Here is a 26,852-nt window from a genome sequence, read left to right on the forward strand (position 1 = left end):
AGGGGTTAGCTCTCGACCCCTATGCTGCTTGTCCTGTGCAGTCCTCTACTGCATTTATATTTGCTGAGAGTTTGGATTTGCATACAAGTGTTGATCATTCTGAATGGCTGCACTCAAAGGCCATGCAAAAATCATAGACATCATAGCATCCTGGCTTCATTTCGCTGCCTCCCTGATCTGTCTCCGAGATGTTCAGGTCTTTTCAGACTCTTTATAGTCCTGATAAGATTCATCATACAGTTAGGAAATATCAGTGCAGACTTCAGGGCGGCCTCTCCACAAAGCAACCGTACGCATGGACAGTGATAACAGCTTTGAAGCCCTGCTACTTTCACACCCCTGCACACCTGGCCAACAGCTGCACAAAGTTTGTTGTGGTTATCGGGTTATTCTTCTGTGATTGCACACAGAGCATACGATGCCGTCGATGTAGAAAGCTGTTTAAAGAATCCCATTATTGTCCAAAAGGAATCTTAACCCGGATAAAACCTGGAAAATGAAGTTGGATTCTGCTGCTGCTCCTGTCAGATTTGTTTGGATGGAGCAGCTTCAGACTGTTGCTAACTACCGTCACACATTTTACCCAAGATCATTATGTAAATTCTCTTTTTTTATCGCGGATGTTCATTATGCCATAACACTAAAAACCACTGTCTTTCTTTCACTCTAATAAGGCTAACAAAGTAGACCCACTTTCTTGTGGTTTCCCGTCCTTTTCTCTTTTTTTTCCCCTCTTTTCCTCTCGTGCTCACGTGCACTCCCGCTCCCCGCCGTGCACCGAGTCACTTTCACAACTTTCATTACCTCTCTGAGGGCTGACTGAGCTAGCTGGCAGGGGAGATGGGTGTATATCTCCTAGCTATAACCCATCATCCCCAGAGTGTGGAGGTCAATGAGATTAACCTATAGCTCCTTTTTTTTCCTTCATTACACACTCCAAATTACACCCACTTACAGACGAGAGAAAGAAAGAGGGAATCATATATGGGCTGATATCTATTTAAAATCTAATCCCTTTGGGTGAATTGCTCAGCCTTTCCATTTCTCTTATGTTTCTGCCTATTGCCTCTGGGCTCCGCTGTGCCGTGGTGCGCCGTTCAGGAAGGTGCTATAACCTCGCCCCTGTTCGTATTAACTTTAGATTCATCTGCGGTAATATAGGAGACACTTAAGATTATAACTCCCTCTTTTCTGTTGTTATTGCTCAGTTAAACATTACAGACTTGCAGCTTATTGCTCTGTTGCCACGAAGCTAACCACCCAACTTACTCCGATTTTTTACTGTGGATCGCTTCGGTTGTACCTTGAGGGACATCTAAAAGAAATGTCACCACTGTCCAGGCTCTATATATATATTTTTTTTTTAACTTACAAAATAGTTCACTTAGTTCAATTATAGCCCCTGATGAACATGATGTGGAGGGAGGTGGGACACAGGTTAGGACACATGAGGTTTGCACGCCATTTGTTCCCGAATATTCAACGGCACTGAGACATTTTATTATTGTTCTCTGTGTACACCATTTAATCACCGCACTATTTGTTCCACTGTTCAACTTGAGCGTGATGCTTTAAAGGTCCCGTACCAATCAGATTTCATGATTTTGATTTTGAACGTGTCTCGGTATTAAAATAATGTCGCACGTGCTGTAAACAGGGTCTGGTAAACAGAGTTTTGATATGCTTTTTTTTTTTTTTCAAAACAGCTCGTGACGGCTCGCGGCGCCCTGTCCAAATCATCCCGTGCCGGTCAACAAAGATACAACGTGTTTCATATTTCATGGGGAGCAGTCTGGAAAATGACAGCATATACAAAACACAGGCAAAGTGCTTAGATAAAGAGGAAGTTGAAACCAACCAGCAGAGATATGACAGATGTACAGTAAACATACAGCAGAGAACGGGATGACAACGACGGCTAGTTAGTGTGTAACCTCGCATAATCCACCTTTTGTTTTGCAGTGCTTGCAGTGATGAGCCGCTTACTTCAAAGTCCTTCCTCGAGTGTTTACATTAATTTGTCTACCTCCTGTAGTTTATTTAAATAGTGTTTATTGAACATACATACAGGCAAAACAGCCACAACGCTGCGCTCTGATTGGCTGATGTCACCAGCCCGTCTAATTCAAAGGGAACAAACCTGCTGACTGGAGGCTTTCCAGATCAAATGCAAACTACCTTGACTCAGTGCGGATGGCTTCTTCAGTGGCCAATCAGGAACGACTCCAGCTGTGATGTGTTTTTCCTGGAGATCCTGAAAATACAGATGTAGTTAGCAATTATTTCAAAGCTGCACTAATCAGCATGTTTATTCTAATATCATATTAATTATTGGATGTGTAATGTGAAACGGGTCGCCATCCCACGGAGAGTTATCATCTACAGAGCGTTTTAGTGTTTAGTTCAGTTTTTCAGCCTACAGCTATGCTCTTATTATCACCCTGGCTTCAAGACGGCTCGACGCTGCCTGTCTAACAAACAGCAGGCAGGAAATGGGCTAGCAACTAGATAGTGAGAGGAATTGGTGGAGACCAAACCAGGACAAAAAAATAAAGAGAATATGATTATGAATATGAGAACATGATGCATGAATGCTGCTGTTACTTGGCTTCAGCTGTAACATGGTTGAGATATCAACCTTGCCCAGTAGCCAAAAAAATAAATAAAAATAAAAACCAAATAAGGCAACTTTGCGTCTTTGTGACCTCGTTTTTATATACATTTGCATTTTCTCAGCAACTTCCATTTAGTGTCTTTGCATTCTGTAATTGCCTCTTTAATTGTTACTGGTGGAGTCCATCTTTCCTACTGGGAATTAAAACTGCATACCCATGCACAAGAGATTCACAGGAAACAATGCATGGGAGTACTGGATGAAAACTGGAAGACAAAGCCAGCACAAGCACAAACACAACGTGACAGGATGCATCTTTTTTTTTTATTCATTCATTTTTTTTTGGGAGGGGGAGTCGTACTGTAAATAGAGTACACCAGTTGCTCTTATTCTGTTGCATATTAAGAGAGTAGCTGTTAAAGGTGTGTTTGCTGCCACCAAGGTCATGGCATTTATGTTATTAAAATGCAGTTGCAGTTTCCACTACTAACCACTAGTGTCACCAGATCAACCCGAACTGAAACCTTAAAGGTTACATACACTGTTTACATTGATGTAGCAGCAAACAAGTGTTCACTCTGGAAAGTGAAGTCATGACGTCCTGAGCAGAGAATGATGTCACACTCCCTTTGCCTGCGTTGTTATCCCAGCCCCTCTGTGCTTTGTTTACCGAGCCGGGCTGGCCCGCGCGTGCATGTTACATGTGCAGCTGAGGAGCTCATCTATGTCGGTGAATTATGGATTTATTATAACCAAACCAGAGCTGTGATTGTTGGAACGGTGGAGAGACAGAGAAAGACAGTTTTGGTGAGTTTCTGTTTTGTTTCTGTCCACTTGAGTGAAGTTCAGATGATCTGCAATTTAAAAAGACTGTTTTTGTCTATGGAGTCTGGTGGCAGCCAAGTGATATAACTGCTGTTTCTGGTTGGACAAAAGGTCTTTCTCTGTAGGGATCCCTCCTGTAATGTTGTCAGAATAACAATCAGAGCACTTGGTAGATGTACTTGTCCCTAAGTATCCATTGCAGCCTCACTATTTTGACACCTAACTCTCTCTCTCTCTGTATTTTTGACCAAACCAGCGTTGAAGATTGTTGGAAGGACTGTGGAAAGACAAACAGAGACGGTTTTAGTGTTTTATTTTGCTTCTGTCCGGTTCAAAGTGTGCTTTATGATTACCTGCTAAGTATAATTACTACTTTTGTCAATGAGTCTGGTCAGCTGTAGCACCCAATCATTTTGGTCTGGTATGCTGCGCTCCAGTGCGACACCTAGTGGCAGTGAATTCCATACATATAACCTTCAGTGTTAAACTAGACGTTAATAAACATTTAGAACCATGAATGTGTATAAAGAAAAGGCTATTTTGATTATGGGGGGAAAATACGTTGGACCCTATTCCTCTAAGCTGATAGTTTAGGGGCCTATAATACATTTCTCACGTTGACTAAATATCTTCCGCCATCAGTCATGACTTTCTCCGTAACCTTTTGTGAATTAAAGCCCTTGGGCTCCATGCTCTTTGGGGCCACTCGTATTAAAGCTGCATACACTTGTAGCATACAGAAGACAGAGGCTTCCACCTACAGCGTGTACGGTACTTATCATTAACTACAGTTCAGAGATCAACCCAAATCGGAAGCTGCCGCGAAACAATGGGGGAGCATCGCTCAGTATTATCTCAACAAATCTGTTTGTCGGTGAGCACATCTGAGCTCTATCAGCTGGAGGATGGTGTGACGGATAGAGCGTCACGGTGGTGGGTGTGACGGAGTAGGCAGCAACCGGGCTCATGTAACTTCCTGGTTATGAATAGCCTCGGCGGAAAAGGTCAACGCCATGACAACCCTGTGATGGATGTCACTGACGTCCAATTAAATTCTTCTAAAAAAAGGCGCCTTGGAGGCTCTTGTGTGTCCTTATTAAATATAAAACAGCTAAATCAAAAGTCTGAGGGCCTGTTTCTCTTGTGCTTAATGCCGACTAGGACAACCAAGAGCATTTTTTATTCCTCAATTATTCATGTTTTTGATGAGGGGGTCAATAAGGGGAAGAGCACTCATTATGAATGTTTGGAGCCAAGCGCAAAGGTCACAACACACAAACACACACAAATACACGTCTTTTCAGATGGTTGGAACTTTTTTCTCTCCCCTCACTCTCTCTCTGGATAAACAGAAGAGAGCAAAGAACAGTACTCCCGTGCTTTGAGGAATGCAAATATTTGTCGCCAGGTTGTTGAAGCTTTCTTTCTCTGATCTATCTCGCTCACTTTCTCACATGGTCCCCTCTCTCTCTCTCTCACACACACACACACACACACACACACACACACACACACACACACGCACATTCCCACACACTCGATTCAGCAGTCGTCAGCTTCCTTCCTCCAGTCCAGCAATAAAAGTCCTCTCACTTTTTAAGCCTACCTTTGGTTGAACTTATACTTCTCTTTTTTTCCCCCATGTCTTGTGTATCCACTCTGAAATTATAGATGGGGATAATAATAATAATGTCATTTTGTACCGGAATCTTAGTCATTACCTGCAGTAAAGTGCTTCTAATTGATACCACCAGAGAGATAATGATTACAATGCCCTCCAGGAACATATTATTGCAATATTAACCTTTGTATATACTTTTATGCAGAAGACTCTGGCACATTAAGGGATCTCTAAATCTTACTTGTGCGGTGTAATGCCATTACAAAAGAATGGATACTCGGAGGTGTGCCCTTTTACTGATTAAGTGTGTCCAGGGGTTTGCAGCCATCTCGAGGAGATGGATGACATGGAAGTGCAATTTCCAATGTCTCTCTCTTCTTTTACCGGCCAAAGCTTTCTTTCCTTCACATGCATCTCTTTATAGTTGTGCACTGGCGATAACCTTTCGCTGATGCCTCGGCGTGTGTGCACAAGTATCCGAGTGCGTTTGTGTGTTTTTCATGTGGGCATATGAATAGCTGTTTGCATCTCCCCATATCTTTCATTGCATGTGTTTGACTGTCATATCTGTCCGTGCATGAGTGTGCTTGGTTCTGCGAGCATCCCAGACATTTGACCGACACGCCGCACAGCTGATGTTCTGCACTCGGCATCCAAACCAAATACTATTTTTGGATACAATGCCTTTACCCGATAATTGTCCCACACTGAGGCCGTGACCCTTGCCATCAACCACACTGCAACATTCCTCTCTTAATATTATTGCATGGAGTACCACTGTGCCGTGCACTGTGGTTTATGGCTGTTTGACCTGACATCTTAAAAAAAGGCAGCAGTGAGCTGATCTGGAATATGAAATCCTATGAGCAGATAGAGGGACCTTTGGTTAAGAGATCTTTTATACAGCAAAGACCAGAGTACTGCTGACAGAGGGCAAATGAAAACAAATTAATTCAGTGAGGACTGTGTGAGTGAGTGAGTGAGTGTGTGTGCGTGTGTGCGCGTCTGAGTGTGTGCACATTGGTGCGTGTGTCTAACTCATGACACAGTCCAAAACGACTTCTTAAGACCTGATGACACAGGACAGGAAATTGGGATATCTGAATACTCTGGAGACTTCTTGGCTTGGCCTCACACACGCTCCCCCACCCCTGCACTCCACCCACCTGCAGTAGCAGACTTCAGCCTCTGGTGGGCATAGTATAGAGCACACAGGTTTGACCTCCCACAGGATCACAGTGCAGGCAGTAGTTACCCCAGATGATTGTTGTGGCTCTTGACTATTGAAATGTCATGTAAACTTAGTTCATATGAAACAAACAAACTTAACCAAATCAGAAGGTCATGACTTTTGTCATGAAGAGAACTTGGATGAAATAATTTACAGCTTCTAAACTGTCCTCTGTCCCGTGTGCAGACAGACAGACAGCATCAGTCAATGTTCATGTGACGAAGCTGTCCAGCAGCTGCAGTAATTACAGCAGCAGCAAGGAAGTAAGCGAGGCGATGAGAGCGACAAATGTTGGATGGATAGGTCAGCAAATCATCAGACTTTAATTTGGACTTTAAGACTTGTTGGCTAGTCGGCACCACACATGATCTCTGCCATGTGTTAAATTCTTGCGTGGTTTGAGCATCTTTCAAATAATTCTGCTCGGTTTTGTTCGCAGATGATTTTTAATGATCCTACTGGAAGTTAATGAAGCACATACGCTCTTTGCTCCCCTGGTCAGACCTGCTGAGAAGATAGCAATATTGTTTTCCACAGTGTCTTATTGCCATCAGATGGCGCTGTTGTCGGAAATAGCTTGACTGATATATTAATATTGACCCAGACCTTAAGAAATCATGAAAAATTATTCATTAAAACACTTACTTTGATAGACAATAAGCACCAAACAAGTCAGCCCATCCTCATCATATGGGCTGTTCAAACAGCTTATTTATATTTGGCTGATTGCAACCCCCTCATCTCACCCTTCCCTTCCTATGAAGCAGAAACAATAATGGCTGCAAAACCTGTAGAAAAGGTGAAATACCCTATCTAGAGCCAGTTTGTCCATTCTAGGCTACCGTAGAAACCTGGAGGGTCAACATGATAGACTCCGTGTGAGATGACCCCCGGCATCTGTAGATATAAAAGGCTCATTCTAAAGGCCAACTCACACCGGACGCGGAACGGAAGCGGAACGGCACCGAGGCGGTCACCGTAGCAAATAGAATCCAGTCTAGTCAATGAGAGCACTCACACTGGGCGCGGATCAGACGCGGATCAGAAGCGTCCCAGAAGCGGCTCTCCGCCCCACGGCGCGAGCTTTCCGCAGGATTTCTATTTCTTCCGTGAGCCGCGGCTGAACCTCGTAAATTTCAACAGAGCACTGCGCACCAGACAGGAAACCTGTCTAAACTTCCGCCCCCTTTCAAAATAAAACACAATACTCAGTTCATGTAGCTTTTTACAACTTCACATCAACGTTACGTCATGACCGGTGGCACCAGGTGATCAAAGATCGATCAAAGGGTCTCAACGAGAGACTAATTGTTGAAGTGGAACAACACACAATCATTTATGACACAACAGATGCTTTTTATAATCTCCTCCACATCGGAGAAGCAAAGTCTGCTGTTTGTTGTTGTTGTTTTCTTTATACACAGTTTATCGCGGGGTCTCGGGTATGTCCAGGATTCTCGCGTGATCTCGCGTGAATACGGCCGGCTCGCTCCGCTGCCGTTCCGCGGCTGATCCGCGTCCGGTGTGAGTTGACGCCGGGCAAAGTACCGTTCCGCTTCCGTTCCGCGTTCGCTGTGAGTCCCGTGTAAGGTTACAAAACCATAAAGACTCCTATTTTCTATGGATGATACACTTATGAAAACATATTTATAATCCATTTCGTATCCTGTTAATCTTACACTGAAAAAAATGATTTTTAGCGCCTTTCAGCTCATTGTTTTTGTTTCACGCCCGCAAGTTTATTGTTTTAAATTAATCACTCTTATCACATGTTGCTTCTTGACGCAGTCGGTGTTTCTGTTGGCGTAAAGCTCTTGAAAGCCGCAACCTCATTGTGACAAATGGAAAACAAAATATTAAAGCTGCTTCTGTTTCAACAGTGTGAATTTAGACGCTAAAATGTCAAATATTTTATTCAGGGGTTGGTGGAGACCAAATTTGAGGTAAAAAAATAAATAAAAAAGGGTTAATATTGAACTTAACTTCATCTGATGATCAGAAACTGTATCGTATCATACGATTATAAACCAGAAGCCATATCAACTTTAAAAAGTGATAATATGTCAATGTGAAATATTGTTTACAGCTTGTTGTGCTTCTTCCAGAAGTGGCCAGAAAATAAATGAATGCAACTTCACAAAGAATGATTGTAACCATGACTGTATTTTAAAACTTGGAGGGTCCGGACAGCAAAATATTAAAGTTGGGTCTGTTTTCTTCTCATGCTCCAAACCAGCTGTGAAAAAGTGGAATTGAAATTTGTGATTGAAAATGAATTGGCTCCTAACTGGCACTGTACATGACATGTTCAGGTTGTACCTGACTCCTGCCCAGTGGTGAGCTGGAATAAGCTGAAGCCCCGCTGTGATAACACAGGATAACCAGGAAGAGATACTGGATGGATGAACCAGGTTCACACAGCATTATTTTTTTCTGCAGGAATATTGACTTTTTTTTATTCTGGGGAAGCAACACACATAAAGAATTGACAAACATATTAAAAGGCCTGAAGTAAACTGCATCGAATCTTTGCTTTGAGAAAACAGTTGCCTCTCGAGCTACATTCATGTGAGGAATACTCAGGGTTTGGATTTCATGGCTAAAGATGCCTGTTATCTCTGTTTCTTATATGCATTCTAGCCTTATCGGGTCCAATCAAAGACTGCATAATATCCAGAAACCTGCAGCGGTTTCACTGAAACACAACCTTGAAACAATGCATGGATCCTTGACCTGCTTTGGGTCCAGTTGGGTCCACTGGGCTTTTTGCCTAAAGACCTTGACTGTATGGCTTCCACAACAGACTGACTGAGCACCATTGCTCTTTTTTTTTTTTCCAGCGTTACCATACTGTGCTACTGTGCCAAGTCAGTGACATGCTCAAGGGTACAACAGCTGTATTTATTGTGTCGGTGGTAGTGCCAGTAGCATTTGTCCAGCAGTGTTTATTCTCTACTATGTCCTCACCAGCTTCACTCATCTTCAACTCAGTTGAACAAATGTACCTGTTTCTTATTTCCAAGGCTAGAAGATGGCCTGAAAAGATAGATAGTTGGCCAGGAATTTTTTTGTGTTTAGTATTCATCTCATAGTTGTAACACAAGGCCCACTTGTCCTTGAATGCTTGTTACAAATAACCCACATAATTCCCACAGGCTCAGAGATAATTCACTGATAATTTAAGGCACTAGTACTGTGTAGCATTTTCCCCCAACACACACAAAAAAATCAGCACATTCCTTTGTTGTTCTCTCATTGTTTCCCTGCTGCTCCAGAGCTGACACTAACCTAGTAAAGCGTCTCTTTTGTTCTGGGTAACGGGAGACTGTTTCTGAAGTGTACACAGAGTTTAGTGTGACTGAGCCCTTTTGTGGTGTGGCAGCACCTTGCACTTTATCTGCCGTTTAGCTTCTCTTTTCACTGCGCTGCTGCATTATCTGCTGATTTAAGGAAGTGCTGCTGAATCAGGTCAAGGAGGTGCTGGCAATTGTCAGCAAGGTACGAAGCCAGCCTTAAGCGGCAGTGCTTGCGAGCTTTTAAGAAAAATGATTAAATTTACTTTGACACGGAAACCGTTTTTATACCAATAATCAGACCTCTTACGAATGTAGCATTGAGTATTCTCTCTTAATGCAATTTCCCAGGACCTACAGTATGGAGGAGTATTTTTGTACTGGGGCACCATAAAGAGATTAATTTGAGTGGTAGTCTTCCCACCAGGGAGCCAATGTAATCCTACAGAGCATTAGAGAAAAGGAGACGAGAAGGAGGAGGAATGGACAAGAAAGAAGTGGACAGATTAGGACAGGAAAGGGAATGGAGGAGAGTGTAGGAGAGTATGGGAGAACACAGGGGGAGAGGAGTAATCACGTGTGTCCGGCGGAGGTCACCACTGGTCTGCAGGTTCTAATTATGTGCTAATAGCCACTGAGGAGGTCATTTGGAGCCATTAGCCAGCGCCTGTAGGTAGTTAACGGCCCACAGCATAACCCAGCCTCCTTAATGTTCCCTGCGAGGCCGTTAGCGCTCTGTCACCAGCCAGCTCGCTGCCTCGTTACTGCGATTAGAAACCAATTGATAGGTAATAGTAAAATATGATCGCACACTATCCAGGAAATATGGACTCTGGTGGAAAGGTGAGAGGACAGGAGACGCCGAGTTGGTAGTGCATGGGAGCGCCTACCTGTTCCTGAGGGGAAAGCACATCGGACATTGCTCTGAAGCTGAGGGCAACGACGGACGGATAGACTGACTGAAAAGTTGATTCAATTCTTGAACTATGCTTAGATCCTCAAAAGATGAGAATGTTGTCACTGTGGGTGAGTTGAATACATGGTGGCGAGTCCTTGTGAAGATGAAGTGTGACATTTTACTGCTGGGAGTGGTTGGTTTTAGGGCTTTGAATGCTGTGCGAATTGTCATCTCATGGCTCCAACTAACCGAGGAGTCAATCTATCATCACTAAGTTTCCAGTTTTGGCACTTACAAAGAAGCAACACACATTTACACATTTAGAGACACGTATGCAAGTAACAATGAACCCAAAGTTTGTGCTTCCAGTGTAACTATTACGATTCAGTCTCAGGACTAAACATCAGATTTCTCCAAAAGTACTACTATTTGAAAAACACAGATGATCATACCCACTCACTACTGTTCTTGACGTATTTACAGTATTTAAAGATTTTTTTTTATTCCACTTCTTAATGTGTAATTTCTATTCTTTCTCAGGTCCATGTCTTTTTATTTTTATTTTTTATTTTTAAAGGAACATAATGTAACTTTTCTACCTTAAAGGGCTCCGGGTCAGGAGAAGTGTGCAACACTTTATGACACTAAGTCACACAACACCAGCTATTTAACTGATTTTGGTAAAAAAGAAAAAGTGAAAGCAAAAATGTTTTCAGGTTTTCCCTCTGTCTCAAACAGTAGCTGCTGTTAGCTAGTTAGCTCTTAAACATGCCTGGGCTGCCTGTTCAGAACACTGGAGGACTGTTGCTGTTTACATTGGTATCACAGGAGCTTTGGACCACCGGGAGCAGTGGAACGCTGCAGGAGAGTGGAGCTAGAACCGAAGCTGGGCAATGTGAGCGGCCTCAGCAGCCTCTATCGACATAATGGCAGAGGAGAAGAGGCCGAAGAGGACACTGACAGATGAAACAAAGATGAGAAAGGGGAGGCTTTTAGTCATGTTGTGGCCTTGCTCTGTTGCAATCTGCTTTGGCTGGTAGCAAACTTGTTGACTTGGTAGTTTTTTATTGTAAGTAATATATTCATAAAAAATTATTGTCCATATTTACCACAGCGGTGTAAAAGAGCTAAATTGCAACAAAAAAAAAATCAAATATTACATAAAGTTTCTTTGTTGAAGGAAAATGTTACATAAAAACAGCTGTAGCCTGAGAAACAGAATAAAAGCAGCCTTTTCTCGTGCGACAGAGAATATTTCTTTGTTGCTGGAAAAAAGCTTCAGAACAGCAGTAAGTCGTGTTAAACAACCTTCTGGGTTTTTTCAAAGTACGTGGGCTAATTATATTTCAGAAAATAGTCTGCTTCGCTCTGTGACTTTACAAACTAGTAAAGATATATGAACACGTCCATGAACACACACATCAGTTCCTTTTCCCTTAGTCATGGATGAAGGAGAAATCGAATCAGTATCAAAACAAGGATATTCTAGACCTACTATGCAGAACATTGTTCTTAATCAATTAGAGTCAGATGTTTTCACTTAGATATATTTCATTTCTGCTCTGGGCAGATGTTGATTCATATGATTTAAATTAAAATCACACTGGTTATAGGTCAAAGGCAGTATACTTCCTGCTGCTCCACATTCATCAAGCCCGGACAAGTTTGATCTTGAGTTTACGCTCTGTCCTGGCGAATAAAGAAATACAGCACTTCCTGAAGAATCACAGATTTGTCCGTGATGAAATCTCCAGGCTGGGTTGTAAATATTTGCCTGTGCTGTATTTGTGTGAGCGTTTCATTAACGATCAGAGCTGACAAACATGCACACTCATTGACCCCAGTCATCGGGGGAGAGCCCGAGACAGTAGTGTGTATTTAGTGTGTATTTGTTGAAAACGTAAATGCCTCACATGAGGGATTGATGTCACCAATAGAAGAGACGGCTGCAGTGGAAATGAATCTGGTGTGGTAAACGTTTTCCATAGCCGGCGCTCCTGGCTCTTATTTAAGGCCCTGTCAGAACTTGAAAGTGTAATTGATACAAATTCTAAAGTTTAATTTTTAAAGTTTATAGTCACAGAGGGTTCAGGGCCTCAGATTGTTTAAAATTGCACTCACTCCCTTTTCATTAAAGCAGGGGATAGTCTGAAAACATTTGTTCATCAAAGGGTTGCTACAAATTAGACTTTGAGAAACTCAATTTGAAGTAAAGAAAAGCATTTCTTTTCCTCGGGGGTGGAAGCCAAAGTCCCGGCTGTGTTTGCATTTAAATATAAACAGGGCACAATATCTGGCTTTAAAGATGCATTCAGTCATCATACAGACACAAACACGGAGACACAAACTACACTTGCCATATGCACATACTCAACCATAACTATATAATTTGGTAGTTCCCTCTAAACTCGCGCAGACAACGGCATGAAAACCTTTGTGATCATGTTGCGCCCATGTTCTTAGATTGTTGTGTCTACATGCTAATAGTTGAAATTAGCAGTAAGGCCTCTGGAGACGCTGAGGAACAGGCTGGCATGTTGTAAACTTGGGTCTGGTAAAAAGGGGGAAAGAGAGACAGAGAGTCAGATAGAGATGGCCAGAGCAGTGGAATAACATCTTAATCTATCTGAGAAGTGAACAGTGGCCGGTCTGTTTTTGGAGCACGCTGTCTTGGATGACTCCCAAGCAGAGGGGCAAGGAGCAGAGCCATCTTCAGCTGCTAGTCACTAACATGGCAGTAATAAGGCAGTGATGACCCTCCCAGGACTGCCGGCCAACACTCCCCCTGCCTCCTATCCCTTCAGTACAAACACACACAAACACACACGCACACTTGAACAGAGCACCAAATCTCTCTCTCTCTCTCTTTCTCTGTGATATACTGACTTCCCAGCCTGCTGACCAGTTCCCATTCATTTTCAATGAAACTTAATAGCATGCTGAAAAGCACAGCGAGAACAATCAGTAGGTTAAAACGTGGGCAGCAGGCTGCTGTGTTTTTAACGCTACGCCGCATCCACTGAAATTTGACAGACATTAAAGTGTGTGACGTTCATTTATTCAATGAAGTATAATCGACGAGAGTAACACGCAGGCATTTGACCAGCCACCAGTCACAGTTTATAAGCCTTAAGACAGTACTGAGGGCTCGCATAAATGGATGTGATGCTGCTGCACCTGTTGCAGCGGCGCTGTCAGACCTCTTCCTCTCCCCTCCCAACACTGTCCATCACTCACATACAATAAAAAAAAAAGAAATCATTGATGCGCTTTCTCGCAATTAGGTTTTAAGTAGCACCCCGAAGGACTTCAGCATTTAGACTAAGTTTTATTAAGGCGCTTAAATGGCAGATAAAGCTGCACACTTGCCTGCAAACAACAAATAAATAGCATTAATTTGTACAAAACTGATGCTGGAAATCATTTATATCCCCTCAGATGAGATAAAGGTGGGTTCATGCATTGTTTGTGCTCATTAGAAGGGCAATAAGAACTTCTAATATCATAAAAATCAATTATATTATCATAAAAAGAATTTATATTTATCTTTCAGCACCTTTAGAGCTCTGATCCACGTGTACTTAAATTACTTTCATCTACTCACTCTGCAGACAAACTGATTTAAGTCTCTGCTCTGATCTGCCCTGTACAACACCGCTGGCAGTTTTGTTGCGTGGCTACTTACACATATATGGTGGCGTGCATGTGAGAGTACAACACTCACTGCTACGTATTGTTAGAAATTTGCATGCTTAAGTCCATATGGCAACTTCCTTTTGACCTGCTTTCCCATCCCAGATGCATTGTCAAGGCTGTCAGCCGATAAAGAATCACTTGACTTGCTATAACAAGTTCAAAAGGAGCTGATGACGCGCTGTTGATCCATGGAGAATCGGCAAAAGGAACACCCCTACTGCTTGCTGCTATCACTCCCATAGAGATAGCCATATTATTGATGGGGAATGGTTATGCTAATTTCTTTAGGGGAGAAAAACTTTTTTTATTTTTTTATTTTGGAAAATGCTCAAAAAAAAAGAAGGAAAGAAAAAAAAAGAATTTCATAGGCATCAAACTGAATTCCATATAACCATTTAAAGGAGCAGCATGAGAATCTGATTTTCATAGTGCATAATGAATGTGGGGTGTCTTTTAAAGAGGGGAGATGTGTTTTGTCTGGGAAAAGGGAAGAAAGCAAATATTTAGGCTATCTATTAATGTCACACACACACAGGCTCAGCACTGTGACAATATCTTTAAAATAAGCACACATATTATTATTAATATAAGCGTCAGCAGAGTGATACAGATCATAATAGGCCTTTATAATGACTGTGTTTGTTCATGAAGGTGGGTGAATATTTCAATTCCTGTGAATGTGATCAAGAAAAAAAAAAAGTTAGACTCCTGAGTGTGAGTATGAAGAAGTGTAATCTGCTGTAAGGTGCAGATTATTTGCAGCCACAGATGGAGTGTCATGCGCTCTGTGTCACAGTGACCGTTTACATGTGTGTGACTCTGCCTCTCTCTCTCTCTCTGACACATACAGCATGGCACAAGCGGCGTGCAGAAGGGGGGTGGGGGGGGTAGGATGATGAGGGTGTGTGTGTGTTTGGGATAGTGTGTGTGTGTGTGTGTGTGGGGGGGGGCTGCTATGAATATGACCCCGAGATATTCCATTGTGGGCCCATGTCCGGTTCTGAGGACATTTGATATCATCTCAGTCAGTGGCATTAATGTGTCTCTCGGTTCGACATTTTGAATAATCGGGGCTGTCTGCCGTCATCCTGCCACTAGCTGTCAGCAGCACCGTCTGTCTGTCTGTCTGTCTGTCTGTCTTATCACACTCCTCTACTCATGCACTTACATTATAGAAAACAAGCTGTCCGTGCAAGAGAGCACTTGATACTTTTTTATTATTACCAAACCGTTCCCATAATTACCCCATAATCATTATATAATCCTATAACAAAGCCTCTATTGAAGCCCTGTCTTTTGTCAACGCTGGGACACTGAATCTATAATTGCATTATTCAGTCTCTTCCACCCCCCTATAGAAGCATAATATATCAAAACCATCCCGCAAAAGGAAGGTTTTAGTTGCAAGAAACGGTTCGGCCTCTGCGGGACGTCTTCTTCTTTTTTTTTTTAAATGTCGTGTTTACGCGTCGCAAAAAAAGTTGTGCCAACTTCAAGTGTGGAGCTCCTGTTGGAAATCTATTAGAAAATATCAAAAACAAACATCCTGAAAAAAGTCTTTGCTTCAGTTAGAGTCAGATCGGCCGCCTTAAAAAAAAAAAAAAATCAAGCAAACGGTGTGTAGAACGCATTCATTCACAAATTGGACCAGTCGCATTATTGATATATCATATTTTCAAATAATTATGTTCATTCCCTCCTGCGCTTCCAGGCAGTAAGAATAAATCGTCAATACATAGTGAAAAAAAAGGCAAAAGCGAGTCCCCGAGGAGCGGTTTGCGTTTGTATGCATGGGGATTGGCAACACAACGGGGCTTATTTACATTAAATACGCCACAAGGTTACAGTGCAGATAGATGAGCGTCATTTTTATCACTCATTACTTCTCTTAAGCGGTGACTGACGCTCAGGACGCACAAGAGGCAACACTCATTTATCCTGGAGTTTTTTTTAAAGGCGAAGAGAAGAGGAAAAAGACTCGAAACAGTTCACTTGGAAGGTAAGGAATTCTACTTTTTGGACTCATTTTGTTGACCTGGGTGTCTTTTTTTCTTTCCACCACCGAGCCCGATGTTTTTAACGCACGGTGCCTAAAGCGGCGAGGCGGGCTGCGTGTGAATGCTTCTGTACAAGGGGGCACATTTTTGAAATAAAAGAGTGTTTGTGGGCAGTTCAAGGTCAGAAACAAACTAAGGTGGTCGGGAATCGGCTTCCCCCCCCCCCTATTGCTACGGCACCGGGGGACATGTAACGACGAGGGGCTTATTTCTTTAAACGAGGTTGTGAACACCGCTGGGCTCACCAGCTGATTTTTTTATCCCCGTCAACGACGAATACCGCTAGACCCGGGCTGTATGCAGCCAGTCGGCTCTGCTTTCTACAATGGAGTGCCTTTTTAACGGTACAATGCATTTCACCTACCAGATAGGGGGAGTTCAAGCTGAAAGATGAAGGGAATATGCTGATGCCTGGCGACCGGCTTCAATGCAAACGTTTACCTTTTTATTAGCAGGCAGGCGACAGGAGAGGGGGGGAAAAAAGCAAGAAGAGAGACAAGTAATAAAGCCGTATTTTTTCATTTCAAACTCAGGATGCGCGGCAGGGAGCAGTTGTAGGGACAGGATTCGAGGAGTGGACAGTCTTTAACAGGTCCGAAGCGCACTTTTCAACACCCCCGTCATCCGACAAGAATATGATCCGGTCAAATCATATGGACATGCCTCATTATTCAATGAACACTATCTCTCACAACGCATCGTTTACGCGCAGGAGTTAGCCGGCGCTTCGCCAAATTTAAAAGGTAAGAAGTGTGGAGCTTCTAGTACACATGAGTGTTTTTTTTTTTGTTTTGTTTTTTTACTGGGGGGGCTTGGAGTGTATTACTCGCTGGGAAGTCAGTTTTTGGGGAGGATTTTGGGGTTGTTTGTGCGGGGTGCATCGCAGCGGGGGCCCCTGATGTCTCCCCAATCATGATTAGAAAATAACAGTGCAATTATCCGTAGCGAGTGACGATCGTAAAAAAAAAAAAAAAAAAACGGCGACAAAATAGCAGCTGGGACCAAGAAGACACGGGGCTGCGATGCTCGACACCTTGCAACTCAAACGCGTTAAAAAAACACATTTTGAATCCAGCTTGAAATAAATGTAAAGTTTGTTTACGGTTGCATGTTTTTACTCGGAACCCGTATGCGTAAAAAAGGCGATAGGGCGCACGGGCTTTGCGATATTGCGCATACAGATCAGACACGCAGTATGAGACTTTTAGGAAAAGTCCAGCCGTGTGTTTCTTCCTCCCGTTAAGGAAAAAACTTTCCCCACCGCACTTGTGCTGAAGGAGTGCCGGGGGTAGGCGAGTCAAGTTTACCGGCGCGTTTTGCCACCATGTGTCAAAACTTGTGAGATGGAAGAAGAGCCGGTGAGACCTGCCATTTTGTGCAGTGATCGACCTCTCTTTATGAATAAGCAGCCCCTGCACTATGCTTTGAGGAGACGTTACGATGGCATTCAGACGAGGGGGGTAAATGCCATATGTGGAGAGACTAAACGCACAGCATCGGGGAAAATGACATTTTTTTGCAGTGGGGGGGTGGGGGACCCGATGTCAGCTTTGATGGGGGGGAAGGATGTGAGTTTTTCTTTTAAGAGACGGGAGGAGAAAGTTACGGCGAGTCGGCAAAAGGGGCTACAGGAGGCTGATAGACATCCGTTACAGTGGAAATATAAAATGACGGAGCTCATAAGGCAGTAATATTTTTCCAGGGGATGGAAGAGGTCGTGGGTATGACATGTCATTGCACTCGTGCTCTCTGGAGTTTTTCCGCGTTATCTTCTTTTTAAATTTACCACATGGCGTTTATTTTTAGGATATCTGAAACATCCAAGCAGGTTGAGCGTCTTTCCGTGCGCTTAAAAATGCCCAATTCCCCACACCAAAGGGAGCGAGAGTTGAAGCGATGTCCGAATTTGCGCTTAACATGACGGGGTCGTATTGAATTATCACTAATATGTGGCATGGGTGAGGCTTGTAATCCCATTTAAAGCCTGTGTCTCACCGTGCGTCTTGGGTGGGGAGGACCTTTTTTTTTTCTTTCTTTCTTGGAAGTCGAGTTGACCCCTGAGTGATCTGACCTGGGTTATCCAGCCACTTCCAACAAGCTCCCAGCACTGCACAATGGCTGTGAAGACACGTGTCATCCTTCTTAAAATACTCAACAATGTCTATCACGTTGTTTCCCACTGTTTCTCTAACCTTTCCTAAAGTTGTCTTGAGCCAAAAAACTAAACAAAAAAAAAAAATGTTGCCTCTTCCTCAGATTCATTGTGCGAGGAAAAGGGATAAATAGATGTACTGTGTGAGTTGAGATGCTGTCATTGTTTAATGGTATGCACAGGGCGGATATTATGTCTGAAATAGTGTCTGGGCGTAAACCCTTTTTGTCAGCTCCTTACATTCTCTTATTGGAGATGAAATAGCAAATGGATAAATGTCCCCGCTCCTCTGACAGTTCGGTCTGCCTCACAGACCTGTTTGCCCTTTATCGCACCTCTCTGCCGCTCTTCCAACTTGAAATGTTGTCATTCTTTTCGGGTGAAAATATTTGGGATGAGACACTTGGTGTTTTAAGAAAAGGCCTTGTTTTGCTGACTGGCCTCTTTGAGGAATTTATGTAGCGAATTTTGGTGTCAAGGCCTCAGTGGATTGCGTTAGCAATTTATTTAATATTCATCAGGCCTGCTTTGGATTGTCAATTTTTTTTTCTTCTTTTCTTTCTATTCATCTACAAGTCAGGTTACATTTTAATATCACACACTACTCACTAATGAATTATCCAATGAATTATCAGGATTGTTGTCATTAAAATAATTATTCTTATAAAATATGCAAGCATTATTTATCTTCACTTCATGGCAAGTCAAATAGATGAATTGACGAGGTTTATGGATGGGATGTTTTATTTTGGAGTCAGCGTGAGATTTATTACAGCAAAGAAAAACACACACACACACACACTCACACACACACAGCTCAAGTATTTTGATTTTCCTGTGCTGCAACTTTCTGACCGACGGAGCTCGAAATCTGGTCTAGTGGAGCCAGTCTGTAGCAGCCGCCGTTGATCCTGCATTAGTTGCTTTTCCCACCTGTGCCCGTGTCAGCGTTGCTAAGGGGGCCGTGGGGCCGTGACTGGCTGGGTTGGTGATACACATCTCTCAGCCGAAAAACGAGGGAGAAGGGAGTGATGAGAGAGACAAGGAGGGAGGGAGGGAGGGAAGGAAGGAAGGGGGGGCATAGAGACAGAGAACGAGAGAGATGGGGGGGGGGGGGGGGGGGGGGGGGGGCATAGCATGCAAAGGATGGCATCAAATCAGTCCTCTTCTCACCAGGCTGTCAGTCAGTCAGTCAGCCACTCGGTTCACCGTGGAGTAGACCCACTCGACTGAAGCCGCCGCGTTGTCAGTCCGACGCACTGTGAATTATTTGCGTGTTGACATGTACACAATCAGATTCTTTTAAAATCTTTTTTTTTTTTTTTTAAATAGGGAGAGTATGGAGCAAAAAAATAAATAAATCACACACTTGTTTAACGAATGTGCACGAAAAGAAGGCTGAGCAAAAAAACCCACCACAGCGAAGTGGCCGCACGAATTACATAATCCAGCAGCACAGAAAAAAGATGTGTGTATAATCAATGGGACAACACATAATTGAAGTGATCCTGTACCGTTGTCAGTGATATATGCATCTGAAACATAGTGCAGTCCACAGGCAGATAGGCAGCCTCACTGTGGCTAGTAGTCGATCCCCTTCTCATGTAATTATAGGGGAGAGGGCTCCAGCTGTACAGGCTGCGAGGCCAGGGCTCCCAGTCCGCTGGGATCAGGGCGGTGGTGGGCAGGCCAGATCAGGCCAGCTCTGCTCATCAGCCAGCCATTAATTGATATGTGCAGTCATTGTGAAAGCAACCCCCCCCCCCCCCCTCTCTCTGTGTTACCTACTGGGTAAAGGCTGTGGATACTGGCTGTGTCATTTCTTCATTTCCATTCTGCTTCTAATCTTGCTCACTGTTCTTCACACGGGCAACAGGGCAAGGCGGCAGCGTACATGTATTCCACTGTGTCTGTGTATGTGTGTCCCGTGGGGGGGTAGGAGGGTGTTGAAGGGGCTGTAACACACAGGCGTTAGTCTGGGCTGAGCCTTGTAGCTCCATGACCTTGATCTCTAGAGTTCAAGCCAGAGAGGGGAAGATGTTGGCGAGCTGGGCTTGCAGTTGCAGCATGAGGCTAATATGACAAGTGCACACACACACACACATGAACATACACACACACACACACACACACTCTGACGCACAATTGAAAGCATTGAATCGAATGTGGGAAGTGAACTCAAGAAGAGATTGCCCTGACCACAAAACAGCACACGCTAGATTACACACATTACGCAGAAATCTCAAACGATGAGATGTTTTTTTTTTTTCTATCACATTTGTTTGAATTTCTGTCATCGACAATGTTTGATTAGATTTTTTTTCTTCTCTTTTTCTCTCCGCCACTACCAGGCCACAGGGTGAGATGCCGAACTTTTATAAGGAACGGCAATTATGATTTATTCTGCCGTGGTGATAAATGGAAGGGGGCATGGATGACCTCAAAGTTTTATGAAGTTAGTGCCACTGACCTTTTTGCTCATTACGAGGCCTTGTTCACAAATTCATTTTGTGAAATGAATTTGTGAACTGATGACTACAATTTTCTTTGTCCTTTTCACGTGAAGTGTTGCCGTCGTGTCTCAGTTCTTGTTTGTTTTAACTTGGCTTTAGATTGAGCGTGTTGCTTTTTTCTCAGAAGTCAGGGACTTTGAAGGAACGTAAAGAAAAGTGCTTTACCTCTGACTCAGTTATTGAATAATATAAAAAGCAATGGGAAATATGGAAAATGCCATTAGCCATAAATGAATATGCTATCAATTAAATCTAGCTGTAAGAATGATCAGCCTGACTGAATCATTGTTTAAATGAGAGTTTATGTTCAGTTTTCCTGTTGTGTGTGTGTGTGTGTGTGTGTGTGTGTGCTGTACTGCGCTCTGTGAACGCCTCATCCTTTACATGGAGTGTATATTCTCCCCCGGCATGTTCCTTGCCCTGAGAGCTTGATAAGGATTGTGGGGTTGGAGGAACAGTGGGGTAGATGGTCTGGGGTGGTGGTGGTGGTGAGGGGGTAATCATGGACGTCATTTTGATCTAAGAATAAAGGGTGTAAGGCAGATGAGGTGCTGACAGATAGGCTTGACTCAGGCTCTTGAGTCCTTTTCGTGCCGGGGTGCCATCACAAGAAGCGTCTGCCTGTCTGGGCAGCCGGGGGAGTTAAGGGTGAGGGAGGGGGGGGGGGGGGCGAGGGCGGCTGAGGTCTGGATAGTAAGAGAGGAAAGGAAGAAATTGAAGTGGTCTCGGAGGGAGAGGTGGGAATGGAAGTGGGCACAAGGAGGATCTATTTTTTTCTTTTTTTTTTTTTTTAAATTACAAAATCTGCTTTTCTCTTTTGCGACCTCCTGCATGTGTGGTGGTAGCGTTTGTGACAGTTTTGCAACAGTGTATCGTGCACATGAACCCTTCTGCTGTGTGTGTGTGTGTGTGTGTGTGTGTGTGTTGTCAGGACTAGTTCAGCCTTGAGAAAATCCAGTGTCCAGACGATGCTTTGGCCTTTACCCCTTCTCTCTCTCTCTCTCTCTCTCTCTCTCTCTCTCTCTCTCTCCGTCTGTGGAATCAGTTGGCGCTCACATAACACCAACAAGGAATGTAACCTGAAAAAATGTAAAACACCTTATCCTCACAACCCGTGATATTCCTCCTTTGTTTGCCCCGGCTTCCCTGCTGAGCTCCCTTGGCATTAAGGCATTATTGAATTTGGCTTTAGTTTGGTAGTTTTTTTTTTTTTTTGATTCAAAGTTCATTTGCATTTTGGATTTAAGGATGCGTCATGCAGTGTCAGGACCGTTTTCTCTTTTGATGTGTCGAACGCTGCTACGTTTTCAGCTGTGTCATTTCCGTAGACAACAGCTTAACACAAACGGGCAAGCACGCATCAATCAGAGGTCCTGAAGCAGAGAATTGTTACTGCTTAACATTCAGTCACGCTCAGCTAAGACTGTGGTAAATACCTCCAGTGTTGATGAGATGGAAGGTTGTATCTGTGTGTGTGAGGCAGGTTATGTCTATTACCCACTTCACATACCATCACCGACTGGCATCGAGTGTCATGTCCGCTCTTTAGCCGCTCTACCTCCCCGGATGTGACCTCTGTAAACTTCCCAGACCTCCTCTAATGAGCACGCCAAAGTAGCACAAGATGGAGGGAGAGGGAGAAAGAGAGGAGGGTGTGAGGATGCTGTCGAGAACTCCTGCACCTTTAATTATGATCAAGAGGTTTTCACCAAAGGATGGAGGCGTTGCAGTTCTGTTGCGCTCGTAAATCTGGCCCCGGATGCCGTATATTGTGTCGAACGATTACTGTACACCATTATAGTGCATATTCAACTGCCTCTCCAGCACCTGATTTGCATAATTGGATCTTTAATGAAACTTGCCTTGTGGAACAAAAAAATACAAAAAAAAAAAAAAAAAGTGAGATGAAAAAAGTGGTTTTGGTGTGAGGGCCTGGGGGGTGGGTGGAGAAAATAACACGATGTAGATGAATGCCCCCTCAAATATTTATTGGACTTTGGAGAGGTGGTATTGAGAGTATAAGGGAAGACGGAGAGATATAAAAAGCGGGGGTGTCTGAGGGGGGGTTGACCTGCTCTGGCCCAGGCGCTCGCACATCAGCGGCAGTGCTACAAATAGGATGAGAAGTGACTGTGAAAGCTGTACATTCCCCGCCAGGTCTCGCGGGTTAAGACTACAATAGCGGGATATTCTCTAGCCCGGGGGGGATTTCAGCTCCTCTTCTGTCGACACTCATTGCACCAACTTGTTACTCAGGGAAGATGGCTCTTTTGTAGAGGAGCCGATTCCGCGCTCGCCTGGTGGAATTCCTCCGTCACAAATATTTTGACAATGCATAATCTGGAGGGTGTTTTTTTTTTTTTTTTTTTAGCCTCCACTTCTTTTTTAAATGGGGAGTGGTGTGAGTTGCTTCGAGCTTTCTTGCAGTGACTTGAGCGCTTACTTTTAACTTACATATGCATGCATATTTTCACGCGAGTTTCTTGCATTTCTAGTAATAATTTGTCTTATTTGAAAATGCATTTGTACGTGTGTGTGTGTGTGTGTGTGTTGAGCGCCTGAAAGTTTCTTTCCCTGCCACTTGTTTGCGGCTGTGGTAAGGCATCCATCTAATTGCTTAATTAAATTCCATCGTGTTCCTGTTGGCCTTCAGGAAGGGGAAGGTTAAACTCCTCCTAGTGCCACTTTGACGCCAGTGTGAGGGTCACGGGTAATAATAGCGGGTTATTTCCCACTGAAGGATCCATTGCTTAAAAAGTTGACAGTGAGAGATGGATAAAAAGAAAAAAAACAAAAAATTTTTTTTATCAACCTGTCATATGAGAGACGATTAGGTAGTGCTCTTGTTTCTGCTGTGAGTGCCCCTCCACTCAAAAAGTGGGACAGCCAGTTGTTAATCGAGTGCTAATGTTAAAAAACAACCAAACGTTGATGATGCGTTAAAGCGTCTGTGCGCACTTAGCAGTGCTTCCTCTCTCTCTCTCTCTCTCTCTCTCTCTCTCTCTCTGTCTGTGTGTGTGTATGTGTGTTTGTGTTTCCACTCTACATCCGTGGGAGTGGATCATGTGTCAAAGCGGTTTACAGGTGGCCTGCAGGGCAGCAGCTCTACAGAGAGGTGGAGGAAAGGCAGGCAAGGTTCAAGTACCTCAGAGGCTCTAACGGCGCTGAACTGAGCAATCCCAGCATCTGAGAGGACCCTTCAAAGGCCTCCTTATCACACTCCTCACTCCACCATTTCACTCTTCTTTTCTGCCGCGCCCTCTCCATCCCCTCTCCCACTCTTATCTCTCCTTTTCCTTTTTTTCTTCTTCTTCTTCTTCTTCTCTCCGCTCTCTTTTCTTTTCTTTCTCTTTTCTTTTTTTTCCCCCCTCACTTCCCATTTATGCCATCTGCCAACTCCATTCATGACTCTTTATCGCCTGCTAGACTCGTAGCCCAAAATGACAATAAGTTACCTATTAGTTTTTTTCTGCACCACACCCTCCAGGCTGTGATTCATTCCTAAACTTTGTGAAATTGGCCTCAGAATCATAATAATTGATCATGAATCCAAACACTTGTCCTTCGACTGGATACAATTAAAGAGGAGGAAATGCTTCACAGAGAGAGAGAGAGAGAGAGACGACTCTCTGCTGCCGCGATTATGGCATCAAATAAGAATAATTCAAATTCATAAGATTTTTTTTTTTCATATTTTAAATTTTTTTACTTGCTGGTCAGTGGAACGGTTGATTTTCCTCCAGATGACTTGTCTTCCAGTCAGGATGGGATTGGAGCAAATCTAAATCCCATTTCAAACCGGAAACTGGTGAGTTCTTTTCTTACAGTCATACCAGCGGCTCCTTCCTGCACAAGTGAATTAACTCCAAACTGGTTAAGATGATACATCAGTTTCACATATCCTTTTATTAGAAATCAGACAATCAGGACGGCTTTTCTGGCCTGACCAGACACCGTTAACCTGTGTGAAACTATCCTGATGGCCTCAGGAGAGTTTCAGTGTCCCACACGATGGCATGAGAACTGCTTTAAGACGTTTACACCTTGACGCACAGAAGAAGTCATTTGTTTGTTTTGTTCTTTCAGTGGTCCAATTTAAAAACTCAATTTGTCATTTGGAAGCCAGAAAACATTCTTATTAGCCTACAAAGTGCCACATTTGTGGAATCCGGAGAGAAAAGAGATAAATATACAGTAGGCAGAGTGATGACAGGACAGCGCGGGGGGGGGGGGGGGGGGGGGGGGGGGGGGAGAAAAAAAACAGAGAAAAGCAGCGAGCAGAAGGGGAGAAGGAGTGAGACAGAGAGGAGGGATGATGTACTTAACGGTATCTGTAGGCTTCCTTCTGAACAAGCTGCTGCCACAGATCCTGGGAGCCTGCGTTGATAAATTCAGTTTGATAAAAGTCACTGAAATGCCGGCCTGTCTGCACACCTCTATTAAGCGCTGGTACATTTGTCACAGCCAGTGGAAGTCAACCAAAGGGTTTTAATGTCACATCAGGCTGAATTAAAGACTCAATCGAAAGCCCTGAAAGGTTTACGTTTTTATTTCAAGTGACAGAAGTGGTGGTACAGCTGTGGCTGCTGCTAAAGATTACTGGGCTCTAGTTGATCAAGGCAGTCATTTTACATTTTATATTTGGCTATTGGGAATCTTGTGATTATTTGTTGCTCATTTTAGCCTGGATGCTCATTTTGTATCTGATGACTTTGAGCAAGGGAGGGGGGTGTGTGTGTGTGTGTGTGTGTTGGGGGGGGGTGGGAGGTGGTGGCTGGGGTTGAGCTCATCTCAAGTCTGGCATTATTTTTTTTTTCTAATTCATGTTTTTTAATCAAGAGAAATTAGATCTATGCTGCATTAATCATCAACCTTCCTTAATATAGCAAACTGAGGGAGCATTTAAAAAAGGCTGCATTTGAAAAACACACAACTTTCCCCCTGAGAAGCCCCTTTAATACCACAGTACTGTTCTCCATTTATGCAAAAGTAAATAAGTAAACCCAAAAGGCAAATGAGCATTCCAGGCGTTTAAACACACAGCCTTCTGTAAACGCCTGGTGCAGCCGCGACCACATCTCCGAGGCATAGCTGCCATGAGACGCAGAGTAAGGGTTGCTACTGGGATTTATTTCTTCTTCTTTTTTTTTAAAGGTAAATATGTCTACTTGTTTATTCGTGCCCTTATTTGAGGACAGGATATCCAAGAAAACATCTTTTTTTATGATTTTTATTTTCCTTGAACATCATTACCGTAAGCTTAGGGACTGTACACAAATTATTCAGCCAGGGGCTGGGAGGGCTGAATCTGTGATTTGTTTTATGAATGAATTAAATGCAACACCCGTCCTCCCCTAAAATGTCACAAAACAATACACTAATAACATATAAAACGGTGAAAATACGGTCTACATTTGAGTAAAGAGAGGGTAAATAAGCAGGACGAGAACGTGTGAATCCCAAACAGGCTGCAGCTTTGTGGGTGCACGAAGGCGCCGCAATATTTAACCCTCAACCCGGACTCTAAATAATCTAAATTTGAAGTTGAACTTGGAGCGGATAAGTTGACACATTTAACTTTACTGCAGCTCTGCTTTCTGTTATGATGCAGAACGGAGCGTCCGTAAAGGCTCGTGAAAAAAAAAAAACTAACAAAAAACAAAACACAACAAAACCCTTGTTTCTTGTAGAAACCACTAATTAACTCTCCATGTATTGTGTTTCGCAAAGACAAACACGCTGGTCCGACTAGTTACAGCCCCTTACTGTTCGGCACCTACGCCAACCATCAGCTGCTGATGAAACCACTAATGATAAATGTGAACGTAATGAAATTCAGCCACAATATTTGATCTTTCCTTCTCTTCATCGCTTCTCCTTTTCTGTCCGTGATGCACACACACACACACACACACACACACACACACACACACACAGGCGCACACACTCGCA

General features: G+C 43.4%; 1 protein-coding gene across 5 annotated transcripts in view; it reads left to right on the forward strand.

The window, feature by feature from the left end:
* The first annotated feature begins 15,170 nt into the window (after positions 1-15,170).
* The window catches only part of znf536 (zinc finger protein 536), a 218,659-nt gene continuing 206,977 nt past the window's right edge, over positions 15,171-26,852 (forward strand). For 3 of the 5 annotated variants that reach the window (XM_027281278.1, XM_027281277.1, XM_027281280.1), the window contains exon 1: positions 15,171-16,177. The gene's annotated coding sequence lies outside the window, so the exon portion shown is untranslated. Of the gene's footprint in view, positions 16,178-16,203; positions 16,979-26,852 lie in introns of those variants that run through there. The other 2 variants (XM_010733963.3, XM_027281279.1) reach the window with 2 other exon arrangements.

This window comes from Larimichthys crocea, chromosome VIII, assembly GCF_000972845.2.
Source record: "Larimichthys crocea isolate SSNF chromosome VIII, L_crocea_2.0, whole genome shotgun sequence".
Lineage (NCBI taxonomy): Eukaryota > Metazoa > Chordata > Actinopteri > Sciaenidae > Larimichthys > Larimichthys crocea.